General features: G+C 49.6%; 1 protein-coding gene across 3 annotated transcripts in view; it reads right to left on the bottom strand.

The window, feature by feature from the left end:
- EXTL3 (exostosin like glycosyltransferase 3) overlaps positions 1 to 15,847 on the bottom strand; it is a 133,689-nt gene extending 117,842 nt beyond the window's left edge. For 2 of the 3 annotated variants that reach the window (XM_083827913.1, XM_083827922.1), the window contains exon 1: positions 15,705 to 15,844. The gene's annotated coding sequence lies outside the window, so the exon portion shown is untranslated. Of the gene's footprint in view, positions 1 to 15,704 lie in introns of all 3 variants that reach the window. The other variant, XM_083827919.1, reaches the window with a different exon arrangement.
- Positions 15,848 to 16,522: the final 675 nt, after the last annotated feature.

Raw genomic sequence — 16,522 nt, 5'->3', positions numbered from 1 at the left:
CATTCTAGATAAATTCATTAAATGACTGCATTATGCTTTGTTTAGAAACCCCTACATAACCACGCTATGTTATTATCTTCACGAGAACCACAGGGCCTAAAAGGGCAATTTTCATATTTCAGCAACAATGAAGTTAGGAGAGATTAGGACGGTGGTTACAAACAAACCGTGAGAGACCAGATGGCTCAGAGGATGGGTAATGAGACATGCAGCTTTCCCTCCTCCCACAGCGTGTCCCAGATCATTAGCGACTGAAAGCTGTTACTAGCACTGGGTGAGTATTTTTCACAAGTAGTTTATTGACCAAAACGTGGGTTTGTCCGTCCCCAAAACCACCGGCAAACCAAATTCCGTATGACGAGTCCCTCCAGGCTTTGGTGGAGCTCAGTGGTGTGCAAGGATGAAGGCGGAGGGTGCTGTCTTCCTGCCCCACGTGCCCATAAACCACTCACAGCAATTCCACAGCAATTTTGTGGACCTAGCCCTGATTTCCTTTGCCTTTTTTACGGCTACCTAAAAAAATGAAATGCTTTGAGTCATTCAGAGTCACGACTCAGTCAGAGTGTGTGAATCAAGCCTAACCAGGTGAATTAACAGCAAGTTGTTACTCCCAGCAGCCTGCGTGACGGTGGTACCCAGAGAAGAAAGGTGCTCCACACAAGCCAATAAACAGGTGGGTTCATGGCACAGGAGTTTTTTGTACTGAATAACTCCTAGACTAAATTGGTACTAAATAACTCCAAGACTAAATACCCTGCTGAGCTCCTTTATCCGTCCTACAAAGGGTTATTCCTCTCCCATCCACACCTCGGCCCTTGTGGGATGTGCAGCGGGGAGAGCAAATTTGCCCGAACATGCTACGCTCGTTTCTCTTCTTATCTAGACTTAGCTCTTATCACTCTAAAAGAAATAGATGAGTCACCCAGCATCAAAAAAAAATATCTAAGATGTGTCTAAATAAAATTTATCTGCAGAAATTTTTAAAAAAGCACGTTAAGAGATGTTCGTATCACAATGCTCCTGGAAATTTCAGGGACTATTAATAAAGATGGGCTTCGAAGCAGGAAGCAGCAACCCGGTCTGGTGACAGCCAAGCAAAGACCACACTGGATCTCAGCTACGATTGTGACACAATCCCTTGGTCAAAGCTCCTTCAGCGCCTGAGCCCTGTTGTGCCAAGGGCTCTGCCGCATTTCTGTAGAATTCCCGTGAATTCTTTAACCGCTACAGCTAACCATGCTTCCCTTCATCTCGGAACAGATGCTTTGAAGTTTTCCAGAGACACCCAAGAAAGAAGACACATCCAAATACCTAGACTACCCCCAAACTCCACCCTGGAACAGATGGCGAGGTTATAAATACAGAAGCATCTGGTAACTACTGGTATGAAAAAGCTGGCAAGCCACGGCTTATTCAGTTCTACTAAATATTCCGTAATTTGAACTATATTTAAACAGGAGTTAACAAGAAGCAATCGTTTCATTTGTATCTAGCAGAATCCCTAACCACCTACATGCTGGAACTGCAGCGGAGCTTGTGCATTACGCCCTCGTCTACCAAAAGCACTTTTTTAATTAAGCATTCAGCAGTATTTAAACTCAAATTAAAAGCGACTGCAAAACAAGCCGCTCAGCCCCTCCTCGGTAAAGCACAAAAGCATCATTTTAAGCGTGTGCTCTGTTGCATCAAACAACCAGACTCGAGGCCACGAGTTTCCAGCACTTCAGCTCACCCTCGAGTCCGTGCAATTCGAGGGGCTTTGACAACCTGCCAGATTGCCGAGAGTGCTTCAAGAGACAGAAAACTCCGGGAACTGAGACTCCGCTGGCGCAGACCCGCGTGCTTAAGCCAGCTGCTTCATTTGTCCCCGGGTTCAGCTGCCACAGTGGAAACTGGAGATAATACTTCCTACATGACCGTTAGAAAAAGATCTGTTCGAAATTATAGTCAGGATATGTTGAGGAAGGCCAGTAAACACATACACATGGTGAAAAACACAAAAAACACCTCAAAACCCCAAAGCAAAGCCAGACCTGAGTGTGCACGCTACACATGTAACCCAAAACGTGCGATCCCAAAACGCAGCTTAAATAACGTTTTGGGACAATGCTGTGCAGCCAAGTGAATCAGCTGGGTTTGCTGGAAATCCAAAGTGATAGCACGCATGAAACGATCAGTCCGGATTAAAGTCACTTGGGGAAAAGGCTGCAAAAGGCTGTCTACCGGGATCGTGTTAGAGGTCCGCTGGAGACCCCACCATCACGTTTGGATGTGTGCAGAGAGCCTTTTAAAACGACGAGAAAGAAATACTCCTAGGAATTGGCTGATAAGGGAGCCTTAAATTCCAGGTATAGAAGGAAGAACAAATACTAACAGCGGGGCCCTGCGAGCCCTGGATATAAGAGCTGACAGACTTCCCCACAAAATAGGCGCTGAACAAACAGGAGGTGATGCTGCCGCGGACTTTTGGCAAATAGCGAGGATGTGATAATAAGAGCTGCTCGTGATCACTCAATTCAAGCCTCCTTTCCACAAATTGGTTCGGTTTAAGCAAAATCAAAGCGGGTCTGCGAGGTTTTCGGATTCATAAAGGGAAGTTGAGGTAATTGACTGGTTTGTGAAGCTGACCGGGCTGCACGGCTGAAAGGCTCCAACGAGGTCTTGAAACCAAAGAACAAAAACCATCTGCCATTTGCATCCTGAATGGAGGAGCCGAATAAAAAGCACGCATGGGGATGCCAGGAGAACACGCAGGCGATTACGGGCTCAAGCCCCCAGCCTTAATAAATGAGCTGCACCACGGCTCAGCCACGGCAGCACAGGACGGCAGCATGTCAACCAGCTCTGCGCAACACCTGAGCTAAAATTCAGAAATCTTTGTAAGCTGGAACGAACCTCCCCAGCCTGCGTTTGAGTGCCCATGTGCACATTGGGTGCTCTCAGCTGTAACAACGCGGCACACCATCGACGCCAGCCCCCTCCAGCCAGGAGTCCTTGCAAATTGCAGAGGGCTCCACGCAGGATTTCTCCGTTTTGGGACGAAGGACTGGAGCAAGCAGCACTCGGGGAAGCCATGGCATCAGCCGCACACAAGCCTCAAGGACAGAGTGTGAATGGAAACATAAAAGGCATGGAAATACGGAGCATAAAACGCGCCACCAGATCAAAGTTACGTTGTGCTAAAATAACTCGGCACCTGCCTTTTGATAAAATAACGGGGCTCTTTGGCCAAAAAGGCATTAGATCTTATTTATTGGGATTTTAGCAAAGCGGCAAGAAATCTGGGGAATTATTGGTAGAGGGGGGAAATGGGGATCAATAAAGAGAACGACAAGATCAATAAGAAACTCTAGCGAGCACTAAGTGCTGCAGGTTTTTTAGAAAGCATCATTACAAAGTTAAATAATAATAAATGTCATCTTTTTAAGCACAATCTATTTCAAGGCCTAAATTTACTATAAGGTACCAAAATGATTTAAATTGGAAAATATACATTATATATATATATCTAAGCACGACAGGCCTGCTGCCAAAAATCGACCACTAAAATAGGGAAACAGTTGCCAACTGTGCTTTTTTGCAGGGCAGAAAGGATACTTTCTTGTTTCCACAGCTCACTCAGTTCTATTATTAGTGCATTAGAAACGCAGAAACCAACTCAAAGCTGAATCATTTTGCAAATATTTTTTTTAAACAAAAACTTTCTAGCTTTTTTTCCTCTCACCTGCAGGATCCTTAAGTATATTTGCAAAAGTGCGGGACAGAAATCCTGAGCCTGATCCCTTAATGCTGAAGTCAACGTCATTGCATAATGCCATTAATACATTTATCAGGCTCCATCTTCACAGCAATCAGGTTTTTAGCCCGTTACACAATTCCCATTAGAAGGCTATTCAAGAGCCTCACTTGGTTTGAGGCTCATTCTGCTCATTTCCAGCCTTAACATATTCAGAGCTGTTTGTTCTTGTGCCTGAATTGTCATTTAACTTAAATGACTCTTCTCCCTCTCTGGTGTTTATGGGAGTGTATTTATAGAGAAGGAATATCATTTTTCTCTGCCTTTTTTTGTCACTGGCTTACCATCCCAGCTCCCCTAATGGGGTTGTGAAGCAGCTGCTCTGTTCTCCAGATCATTTCCAGCAGACACCCTTCCCCTGCGCAGCCAAGGAGCACAGAGTACGTTTTAAACAATACCTCACTAACACCTTCTGCAGTGGCCTTCACATTTCATTATCCCTAATGGAAATAATTTGGATGACAAACGTGATCCCGGTACGTATCCTTGGCACCGGTACATCACAGTTCTCCTATCCTATACGGCCCAGTTCCAATATAGGAAACCCTACTTTGCATCCGAGCTTGCGCTATGTCCCCTTAACACAAACAGTCCTGAACTCATTCCTTCTTTTTATGCTAGATCCCATTTTTCCTATTTCGATGACCTCTTCAAATACCATTAGTTTCTGCTATTCCATTTGTTGATACATTAATTAACAGCGGTCTTGAGACCAGACCTTGAGGATCGCTGCTGCTAACTTGCCCGACAACCCTTTTTCAACCACCCTACCTTTTCTCCCGTGACTACAGGATTTATTGATGCAAACCAGAGAAAATAGTTCAGTTCTAAGTGACTGATTTAAACTGTCTTGCTTTGTATTTTTAGTCTTTTTTTTTTTTTTCCTTACCAAAGGCTGCCTTTTGCTGGAAAAGAACAACAAAGGGCTATTTCTCTGTAAATCAGGCCTTTGGCTAACTGGAGAGCTGTCCTACTTTCTCAGCTGGGCATTTGTATAAATTAATAAAGCATGCAAGTTCACACGTTTTGTGTTAAAAATGGTAAACGAAGTTTCTTAATGACTAGCCTGACTTTTTAATTGTACTTAGGATTTATGTCACAAATAAAAAAAAACAATTAGAGTGTAGGAAAACGGCATGTAAAATTTGTAGTTAAATAAAATTAAGCTAAATGTGCTGAATACATGGTTTAAATGAAAACAAACTGTTCCATTGCACAAAGGAATTCTGCAGCCTATATATAGAAACAATTTTATCTATTCAGCATGTCTTCAGGTTTTCAGAACTTGAAACGAAATTAATTTCTATTCTCATGCAAAGGACAAGATGATCCTAAAGTAAAAGGAATGTGGCAAAACCTCTTTCATTAAATGTCTTCTTTTAACCCAGATTGCTCCCACAGCTCAATTTGCCCACCACCTGCGTCGTGAGCAGATGGAAGGAAGAGCAACACCAGTGAGCAGAGGTGGAAGGGGAGCACACGACTGCTTCGGCCAATGTCAGTCCTGCCGAAAATGCCTGTGGAAGCACGCTCACGGCATCAGAGAGGATGCAGACCATACCTGATGCACTCTGGTAAGCACTGGGCAGTTGAATTTTCAGGTCTGAAGAGCAAGGCACTCAAGGAGCTCATCAGAAACTCTGAGATTGTCCAACAGGTGGCAACGCACGTGTTTAATCAGTACCAATACTGGCTCCCAGGAGGGCAAGAAAAAACAGTAATTTGCTCTTCCAGCTACAGCAATGTTCCACCAAAACCACTGTGTGGAGTTTTAAAGTCATTCCAATTTAAAGACCACAGAATCATAAAGTATTCCGAGTTGGAAGGGACCCACAAGGACCATCGAGTCCAGCTCAGGGATAAGAAAAATGCTTCGTCTCTCAAAATCCTTTTCTCCCAGTGTAACAGAACAATACTACATCTTGTCCTTTTTTTAATTAAAAAAATAGGTTGAACTTCAGGAGCGTTACTGTACTAGAAGCAATAGAAGAAGCTGAATATAGCGCATCATAAAAAGATGCCACCGGGATCTGTTAAAGCCAACAAAATTGAAAACACGTAGAAGGAAGGGAGCCAAAAGCTCGGAGCCAGATTTCAACTTGGCGGACGCTGTGGCCGGGGGCCAGGGGAGGACGTGTACCAGGAGCAAGGAGAGGGAGGGCTCCTGCCGCAGCCCACAAGCCAGGTATTGAGGGCAGACAACCCGGTGCCATCACCTGGATGGAGCGGCCGGGGTGAGAACAGCAAAGCGATGCCCGTTTCAGCTTGCTGGGGCTCTCTCCTGGCGTATCTAAGCTCAGCTGTAAAAAAATTCTCCTAGTAAGCCGTACTGTTAATAGCCACGGAGCTGTTATACACCCCTCGCCTTCTTCAAAGGGCTGTGAAACCAGTGACTAATCCTCACAACCACCTCCGTAGGTGCAGGAACTGCTTAAAGATGGAAAGAGAGGCAAAATGCCAAAGTCATCTGCCACAGCTCCTAAAAGGGAACTTTAAAAAACCGACGAGCCTAAGGCAGAAATGCTGGGCTCCCAGTCACTGCTCTCTATCACACGGCAGAATTTCCTTTGCATTTCCTGGAGACACCTACTACCTCAAATATTTCCCCCAACACCCCGAATCCCTTAATTTATAGAATTACTTCTCAAGTGGGTGTCAGACTGCTGCTGTATCTCCTCTGCACAGGCAGCGGTGGGGCAGAGCAGCAGAGGAAACAAAGCGGATGCAGTGATAGTACAACGGAGATCAACAGGAAGTTTTGGCCACTGACTTGCATTTCAGCTGATGTGGTTTAACCAGGGCAAAAGAAACCCAACAGCAACGCGCACGAACAGCAGAACCTACTCATCAGAGCGTCGGTAAATCACAGTCCTAAAACTCTCATCTCCACCTTTGGTACCACCCTGGGAAGATTCCCAGAATCGCTCCATACCTCAGTTTTTCCTCTAGCAAATGGAATTGCCTCAAAATTTTCAAGAAAACTACAGAACGAGGTCAGGCTTATAACAAACTCTGGGAGGAAAGGCAACGTGGAAGTACAGAGCATCTCCATTACTAACGCCCCGCTCAGCAGAGATCTCCGGAGGAGACCAGAACTGGAAAAATATTTTTTAAAAGTGCTAGAAACAGCAATATGTTACTGAAGGGAGAATAAACCCGACACACTCGTGTTTTTAAGCACCTTAATAACATTATCAATAAACCCCGATGCATTCTCTCCGCTGACAATTGATTCAAATGGGCGACACGTCGGTAATACGCCTGTTTGACTCTCGAGCCAAAGCAGATAAAAAATTCAGAGATTGCGCTTCCTCGGTATTTGTATGCTAATACGCACAGCTTTAGGGAAATTGTTGCGACTCGGCCCTACAATTCATTCGGTGCAGTCGGTGACATTCAAGTACCCACCAGCAATTTTCGGGCCGCTCGCAGTGTTTCCTGCGGGCTGTCATCAGTCTGATGCGCTATCTTCTCTGCAAAAATCCGTCATGAGCACCAGGCAGCCTTCCCCTTGGCTCAGATAGGCAGGATTAGAGCTGACTCATCCTCTTTTTTTTTTTTTCTCCCCCTTTCCTGACAATTTGTAGAGGCTCATTTTCAATTTAGTTTTCCCATGTTATGTGAGGAGAAGGCGCCTGGATGCGTGCGAGAGACGATTTGTTTTTAATCTCCAGCTATTCCTCTTGTTAACAGTTTCTTCTGCTTCATCTCCTTGGAGGTATTTTATTATTAAAATCAAATGAATTCTCATTTTTCCTCTCGCTTTTGTTGAAAGGAAACAATAGGACTTGCAAGAAGCCCAGCTCGCCATCTCGCGTCCCGGGCTGGCCGAAGTCCTTCGCTGCGATTCCCCAGGAGGCGGGCGAGCAGCCACGCATCCCGCAGAGCCGCACAGCTCCCCGGCACGGCCAGCTTCTTCCAGAGCCACTTCTGCCCGAACCACCACCACATTTAAACGAAGAACGTGTTTTCCTCTCAGTACAGACCCACCATGGTCCCTCGTGGGCACTGCCAGGGATCTGCTCTTGCAAGCTGGAGCTTCTCCTCTCCCCGAGGCTCCGCAGGTACCTGGGCTGCCCCTCGGGCCTGTTTGCCATCATCTTGTGCAGCCTTAATTACCCTTGCAGACCTGCATCTCTTCGTCAGGGCTGACTGAAATACTCTGGCAGGCTCCGAAGTTATCGGGGTGGCGCAAACGCACACGCCTGGTAACTTCGGATGAGGCCAAGTCTAATCTGGTAAGAAAACAACGTGGATGTTGATCATAAGGGCAAAACAAGGGAGTGCCGCCGTGGCTCCGAGCAGAGATCACCCACGGAAACAACCTACAGGTTTCGGCACGGGCACCCAGAAAAAACAGTACTCGGATGTACTACGGAATAAGGAAATTTCCAAAATGCCACATTTATAAAGAACCCCCTAACTTTCTTAAGTCCCTTTTTTTTGCAGATGTCCACTCCAACATCTCCAGGATCTCTCCAGACTATGATTAAGGGGTGCTGAGGCTGTAGCACGCAGAGGAAAAGCTCAAACACATGAATTCCTTTATTTCTTCAATTCCTCTCATTTCGCCACCACTGTGAATAAGTTTTGCTGGGCTCTCCTCCTGACAGGCTTTCCCAGAGACTTGAAAGGCAACAGACACGCGAGCCAAAAAGTCCTCAGGTGGCCAGAGATGCCTTACAACAGGCAGACGCGCTCCCTTCAGCCTCTTTCCAACCCCCACTTAATCAAGTGGCTTGGTAAATTGATGAATTACAGTTAAATGATCTCGCTGCGATGCCTTCTGCTGAGGGATGAAGAATACCCTGCCAGAGCCTCCCGATTCCGGGTGATGGATTTGAGCCCAGGCTGCAACACAATTCCTTGGGGCTGACAAGCTCAGCTATTTTCACTCTTAATCTTTGGAATATTCGATTGAACAAATCCAAGCTCATAATTTCCTAGGTGGGCAAGGTTGTTCAAAACACCAGCAGCCCTCCGATTGTTTTTAACTGCAGCAGAAAAAGTGCAGGACGTTCACACAGGAGCTGGAGAGAGCTCAGCTCTAGTGCTGGACACACCTACACCCAAAGCACACCTTTGCTGGAGCACGAATGAGCAACTGTGGAGTTGCATTCATCATCTCAAGGCCCAAAGCTCGTACCATGCAGCCCTCAGGGACGCGGACCCCTGGGGACCAACATTTCTCATCTTCGGTCACAGTCTGGAAGGTTTTTTCTTTTTTCATGTTTCCGATTTGATAGGAGGCAGCTTGGCTGGATGGCAGCGCTTTGAAGACGTGGGAAGCAGAGAAAAGATAACAATTAATTTAGATCATTTGCTCCCAGCACATACAAACACTGTAAAATAGGAGGAACCTCGGAGCTCCGACGCTTGAGCTTTAGAGAATACAAAGTCTTTGGGGACGCAACATGAGTTTTCCTTCCCGTTTTCTTTTCCTTAAAAAGGCTCAGAAGGGAGCAAAGCCTTCTCCAGCCTGGCTGCACAGAACTTTCACACAGATCTCTGCAGAGCTTCAGCTGGATCGAAAGAGGTTGTGGCATGTGCGAAACCTTCCAGCACTTCATTGTGCAATCTCCTAATTATTTAATGTCTAGTCTCCGCAGTTCTGCCGCGCGATTTCTGATGTAGCATTTGAACTAGCTCTCCCTTAAATCTACGGACGGGGAACCACGGAAATGGTTTTTACCCCCCACCAAATTCTGCAGTCGCTGGTTAAAAAAATCCCAAGGAACGAGCAAGCTCCTCCAAAAGAGGGATTTGGGAGAAATTGTCCTTTCCCACCCCCACCGCCGCAGCAGAACTGTCTTTTAAACAATTCCTCTCTGCCACTAGGGAACAATCCAGCCAGCTCTTTGCGAAATGTCACCATTTCGTCTGGTTCGAGGGATATAAACCGCGCCGTCGCATGCCTGGCCGTCCCACCACGGCCGGGTGCAGAAGAGGGACAACAGGAGGAGCAGGACACAGACGGGCCCCGGGGAGCAGCAGAAGGGAGGCTGCTGATGCAAAAGCCAGCGGCAGTGCGTGGACGTCGTGGGGGGAACCAGAACAATAGAAGGAAACGCTGTCGCTGCTCTGGCTGCGGTCCGTGCCGTCGAAACCGGTGTTTGGGGATGGAAAAGCCTTGGGAGGGAGAAGCAGAAAACGTCTGGGGATAAAGGGCTTCACCCCTGCATACAACTTTCCAAGTGAACCGAAGGGGAGAAAAGCCTGGAAATTAAGATGAGTTTGGAGGCAAATGAATAATTTTGAGGCCAAATGAAGCTAAACCCCCTTCCTCCCCAAGAACACGATGCAGGCAGCATTAAAAAGGCCTGTAGGGTGAGCAGTCAGCACCCATGCTGGTGGCACGCGCTGCTCTTACTGGTCGGACAGGGGTTAACACCAGTTGCTTGTGCTCCAGCAAACAGTCCTATTTATCCCCTCCTATACCTCCGAGTGCGTATGCGCATGCTGGATCACTTCCACAAGTATTTAAAAAAATACATTTTAACTCCAGGCCGTAGGATTTACAAAATAAAATAACCCACACCCGCTATTGCAAGAGTTGCAATAAAATAAGGACCACTGGTGCCAATGAGTTATAGGTGCCCTAAAGAGGCAGGACAATGGGATCTCTCTGCGTTTTGGGATCTCTCCGCGTTTTGTTTCCTCGGAGGTAACCGCATTGTTATCAGGAGACGCAGGATATGAGACTCTGCCACGGCTGTGCTCTGATTCACGCGCTGGAATAAAGCAGCCGTTTGATGGCATCTGCATTGCTGACTCAGTCACGGCTCTTTGGTGCTCATCTTGTCGGTGCCGGGAAAAAGGATCTGGGGGGGAGAGCGCTCTTCAAAGCCCTACGCAGCGGGCAGCGCGGCCCCGGCTTCGCTGTTTTGCCTCGGGGCGTCACCAGTATAAACAGGTAAATAAAATAATCCCTGCCTCCATCCCACATCCACCAAGGCAAGGTTTTCAGCTCTTTTTCTCCACCCAAAGTTGGCAAAGCAACTTGAAAAGAAATCCCAACTGCCCCGCTTGCGGAATACACTGAAATTACAGCAAAGGCAACCGTGCCCCGTCTTCTCCCTGCGCTTCACACCCATTCAGCCTCAGGAAAAGGTGGACGGCAAAAACACTTCCTTGTTGAGAAAAGGGGCTGTTGCCAAGCTCTGGATTTTCTTCCCCCTAAATTTAAGCTCTGGCACATCTGGTTTGCTTCCTTTTGGAGAACAGACAAGAGCAGCAGCCCAGCGGGCAATGAAACAGCTTCTCCTCCAACTCTTAAAGCACCGAGCTGAGCCCAAGGTGGTGACAAAGAAGACAAATTAAGACCTGAGAGGCTGCTAATAACACGTGGGAGCGGTGCTTTCCAGCAGGCAGGCAGCTTTTGCCTCTTCTCCTGCTCTGGCAGCCCACAGCGAACATCCCCAGCCCCACGTGCCAGCCCCCCGCCTGGGATTGCCGCTTGCATTCACCTCCTGCCGTGTCCATACCACCCGCAGCTGACATGGACGAAGCTCCCCAGCCTCTCTCCTTCTCCAGGAGCACGGGGTTAGAAGACTGTGTGCACCTAGAAGTCGCCTATTTAGCCCCAAAAAGCCTGCAGCTGGGTCTTTATCCCCACGGCATGACCCAGGTTGGACAAGGATGATGCTGGAGGGGACTGGTTGTGCCTCGTGTCCCTTTCAGTATTTTATTCACTGTGGGTGGTAGGAAAAGCAAGGTTGGGTCAGACTAAAGGCCTGCTATCCTGTCTCCAGCCAAGACCGTGTAGGAACCCTCCCAGCGAGGCTCACCTGAGCCCTACCCGATGCCCACGCTGGCTCTGGAGACCTTCAGGCTGAGCCAGCAGGACAGCAGCTCCCTGCGAACCGCCATTTCCCAAACTTTTCCATGGGCTGGCGAAGAAGCCGAGGCCATCCCGCCCGGCCTGCGACAACAGCCTCACCAAAACCGAGCGCCAGAGGAGCCGGAGGATTCGCAGCCAACACCAACAAGCCCAGGGTTGGCGGCCTCAGCGCCTGGTGCCAGGCCTGAGCCTCCCTTCCAGGAGATTCGTGTCTCGTCAGGTGCGAGCCTCCATCCAACGCCCTTCCAGGCCGAGACACGCCGAAAGGCCCTCTCTGGTTTTGCCGGTGACTAATAACCCCTGAGAGAACGTGGTCCGAGCACCATCGGAGGCAAACTGCACCTTGCAAGGCCTCGTGGTTTTTGGAGGCCACCTCCAGGAGCACGCAGAGCTCCGGGCGTTCACCTGCGGGGCTCGATTCCCCATCCCAGTTCAGCCCTGCTCTTTTATTCACCTCAGACAGAAATCCAGGGGAGGGCGGCAGCACACGGTTGTTAAATAAAATATAAACACCTCATCCATCCTTCGCATCAGGTTTCATCTTTGCCGTTTCCACTCCCCTCTTTTCCAGGCGATTTGCAATTTCTTTCGGTTGCTTTTTGGGGAAGGGAGAGTGCAGGGCAGTGCTGACTTAGTGCTTAATCTCATTTTTTGATCTATTATTAAACTCCTGCTTTCTTCTTTTTTTTTCCTTTTTTTTTCCACCTTTTCTTTAGCAAGCCAGAAGCCCCAGCAGACCTTACAGCCAGAAAGAAAGATGAGCCGTGAAACGAAAGCTGGGGGAGAACGAACTGCTCGGGGGGTGGGGGTGCTTTTTTTCCAGAGTTTTCTGATCTTCAGCTAAAAGAAGTGGCTCCGATGCCAGCCAAGTACGAGAAAATATCCTGGGAGTGATGGAAATGCTAAGTATTGGCCCCGATCCCACACATGGACTCCCCCCAACCCCAGCCAGCACGTGTGTCCCCACGGGATTCCTCTGTGGGGTCGATTTTAAAACACAAACGTGCTGACATCTCCTCATTTTTATACCAGCGTCGGCAAACCTCTTGCAAATCCCCGGGCCCGGGGAACGACGTGGCGAGCCACGAGGCCGCACGCTCGGGATTTCAAGTGATGGCAGAGCCACGAGGCACTGAGAGCCTGGCATGGGACTGCAGAGCCCAAGGCGTCCCCAAAAAAAGCATTTTTTTTTAATATATTTTACCGTTTTTATCAGAGGGTTTTGCAGGACCACAACGAACCACGATCGGGAGCTTATGCAAATACAACGGAGCGCTGGGAAGGTGCAGCGGGGTTCGGCGCCCGCCGCCTTCGCCTCAGGGTGCTGTTTAACAGCTTTGCGATTATTTCATCGCTTTCTCCTCACCCAAATCACAGGGTTTACGCCTGCCCTGCACCTCCGGCCTCCAGTCAAGGCGCCCGCGGAGGCCGCCCGGGCGCGGAGCTGCCTCCCGGCAGCCCCAGGGAAGGGCAAGCGCTCGTTAGCATCTCCTATCGACCTCCCTTGATTAATTTAAGCCTTTTCCTATTAATTTCCTACCGCAGACATGTCGTCAACTAACAAGAGAGCTACCCCCTAACCGGCAGGAACACAACCCAGCATGAGTCTCAGCGCTGTTTTGGGGGGAAAGAGCAGCTCCCGGAGCGCCTTTATTTTTGAGGAACATCCCACGCAGGCGGCTGAAGGTTTCGCAGCAGCTCCGGGCAGGTTCAAACCCACGGCGGAGGTAAAAAGCATCCCGAGGCCGCGCTGCATCGCGGAGCGCACCGGGTCTGCCCTGGTCCCGCTAATTGGCAGCAAATTATCAACCTCCCCCCCCAGCCGATCACCTCCCGGGACCCACGGAAGAGTGACAGGAGATGTAATAAAGACAAACACCGACACAGGGCTGGAAATCCCTTTCCCAAGGGAGAGCGGGGAAATAGAAGAGATTAAGGAAGCAACCGTGAGCCTTCAATCATAACGCACCCCACGGCCACAAAACCCTTTTCGGGATGCTCTGGCTGTCCCGGGGACCGAATCACCGCTGCCACGAGCATGGATGGAGGTGACACGGGAGCAGAGGGTCCCCCACGCTCATGTTTCAGCCGTATATGACTGATTTGGGGGCAGGAAAGTGGAAAAAAAAAGCAATGACAGGAGCTAAAACAGAGCAACGCCTTCATCTGCTGCTAAACGTCAAACTTTTCTGCAGGGATGACGACGCTTCCCCCTTCCCCAAAGCACGCAGACCGGCACGAAGAACCCAAAAACGTGTCAGAGAGGACACTGGATTGCACTTAAGGAATTACGCCGCTTTAAAGCCTCAGCCAGGGGCTGTGCGCTGGCACCGCTGCGTGCAGAAGCCGCAGGTCCCATCACGATGGGGTCAGGGGCCTCGTGCCCCCTTGCGTCCCCTGGAAGCACGCATTGGGGCAGGACACAGCGTTTTTGGTTTTTCCCCACTGAAACCCCACTTCCCTCAGTATCCCAGCTCTCTGCCACCCACCAGGACCATTCCAGCACCCTACAAACGATGGCACCGGTGCCTCCAGCCCGAATTCCCAGGAATTCCTGGTCCCGGGTCTACAGAAGTGGGGATGGTGACAGGGAGAAAAATATCTCAGGGTTTTTGTGTTTTTATGGGCGCCCTTCCCAGGGGCACGCCTTCCACCGCCTTCCCCCACGGACAGCATCCTCCAGCCCCCCTGCTGCGGAGTCCCTGGCACAGAAATGTTTCCTTAGAGGGGGGGGTCATCCAAATCTCTGATTTTCAGACAAGAAACCAACCCAAAGCGCAACGTGAGAGAGGTGGCGAGTCCTGAGCAGCCCCGGGGAGGCAGCGCAAGGGCACCGGGTGCAGAGACCAGAGCGAGGCCGTACCGGGGAGGCCAGGTCCTCCCCACTTCCCCAAATCCTCCTGCCTCCCCAAACCCTCCCGACTGACGTCCTGGGGTGAGGAGGAAGCAAAACAAGACCACGGTGAGACACCAGGAACACCGCAATGGGCACCCACGGGCTCCTGAGGAGCCTCACCCTGGGGGAGCCCACAGAGGCACGAGCCTCCGCTCCGGGGGATGCTCACAGGGGGCTCTGAAGCCCTTTAGAAGCAACCGATTTTCCCCAAATCACCAAATTCACAGCAACATTCACCCCGACTGCTACGCCTACACGCAGCAGGACCTCCAGGCACGAGTTAACCCCAACTTTGCTTGTTTTTGACCCAAAACCATCCCAGGAGCAGCAGCCGCCAGCCCTCGCCCCGCGGGGGGCTGCGAGCACCCAAATCGACGGGGATGGGATGGGGACGGAGGGGGAAATGTCCAAGGGATGGGTGGGGGGAGACCGATAATAAAGCATGAGAAATGGGGTGAAATAGAGAAAGGAAGAGAAACGGGATGAAATAAGGTAAGAGAAAGGGGGTGAAATAGATGAAGTAAGAGAAATGGGGTGAAACAAATAAATAAAGTAAAATAAAGGGGGTGAAATAGATAAAGGAAAAGGAAAATGGGTGAAATAAGGTAAGAGAAAGGGGGTGAAATAATTAAAGGAAGAGAAAGGGGGTGAAATGAATAAAGGAAGAGAAAGGGGGGTGAAATCAGGTAAGAAAAAGAGGGTGAAATAGACAAAGTAAGAGAAAACGGGTGAAATAAAGAGAAATTGAGTGAAATAAAGTAAGAGAAAGGAGGTGAAATAAATGAAGTAAGAGAAGCTGGGTGAAATAAGGCAACAGAAATGGGGTGAAATAATTAAAGCAAGAGAAATTGGGTGAAATAAAGTAAGAGAAAGGAGGGCGAAATAGATAAAGGAGGAGGAAATGGGTGAAATAAGGTAAGAGAAGTGGGGTGAAATAACTGCAGTACACTAAGGAAGGCGAACTGCCGATAAATGCAGTGAAATAAATAAAATCGGGCAAAAAAGGTGAGGTGGGGAAAGTAGAGTAAACAAACAAATAGCACGCAAGAAGCGGAAAAAAGAATTAAAGTAAAAGGTCAAATTAAAAACTAAATTGGTAAATAAATAAATAGACGCAACAAGATTCAGAAAAAAAAAAAAAGAAATAAAAGCGGGGCCGGGGCCGCGCTTACCTGGGGCGGGCGGGGGCTGCGCGGGGCTCCGCGCTCACCCCGCGGCCGCGGCCCGCCGAGCGGAGCCGAACCCAGCCGAGCGGTTCCGAGCGGAGCCGAGCCCAGCCGAGCGCTTCCGAACCCAGCCGAGCGGTTCCGAGCCCAGCCGAGCGGTTCCGAGCCCAGCCGAGCGCAGGAGGCGCGCGGAGCCGCGGCCGTCCCGCTGCATTGTGGGACGGCGGCGGCGAGGCCGCGCCGCGAGCGCCCTCTGGTGGCTGAACGACAAAATGGCGGCGGGGGCGGAAATTAGTGCTCGGGGGGTAATTAGTGGTGCTGGGGGGTAATTGGTGCAGCTGGGAGGGGCAATTAGTAAAGCTGGGGGGTGATTAGTGCAGTTGGGGGGTATTTAGTGCAACTGGGAGGGGTAATTCGTGAAGCTGGGGGGGTAATTAGTGGAGCTAGGAGGGGTAATCAGTGAGGCTGAGAGGTAATTAGTGCAGCCCGGGGGCAATTAATGCAGCTGAGAGGGGTACTTCGTGAAGCTGGGGGCAATTAATGCAGCTGGGAGGGGTAATTAGTGAAGCTGGGGGTAATTAGTGCAGCTAGGAGGGGTAATTAGTGAGGCTGGGGGGTAATTGGGGCAGCCGGGGGGCAACTGGTGCAGCTGAAAGGGGTAATTAGTGAAGCTGGAGGTAATTAATGCAGCTGGGAGGGGTAGTTAGTGAAGCTGGGGGTAATTAGTGCAGCCGGGGGGGCCAGTTAATGCAAATGAGAGGGGTACTTAGTGAAGCTGAGGGTAATTAATGAAGCTGGTAGGGGGGTAATTAATGCAGCTGGGG

The sequence above is a fragment of the Anser anser genome (assembly GCF_964211835.1).
Source record: "Anser anser genome assembly, chromosome: 3".
Taxonomy (NCBI): Eukaryota; Metazoa; Chordata; class Aves; order Anseriformes; family Anatidae; genus Anser; species Anser anser.
Note: the sequence above shows the minus strand (reverse complement) of the source record. Positions and strands in the feature narration are given on the sequence as shown.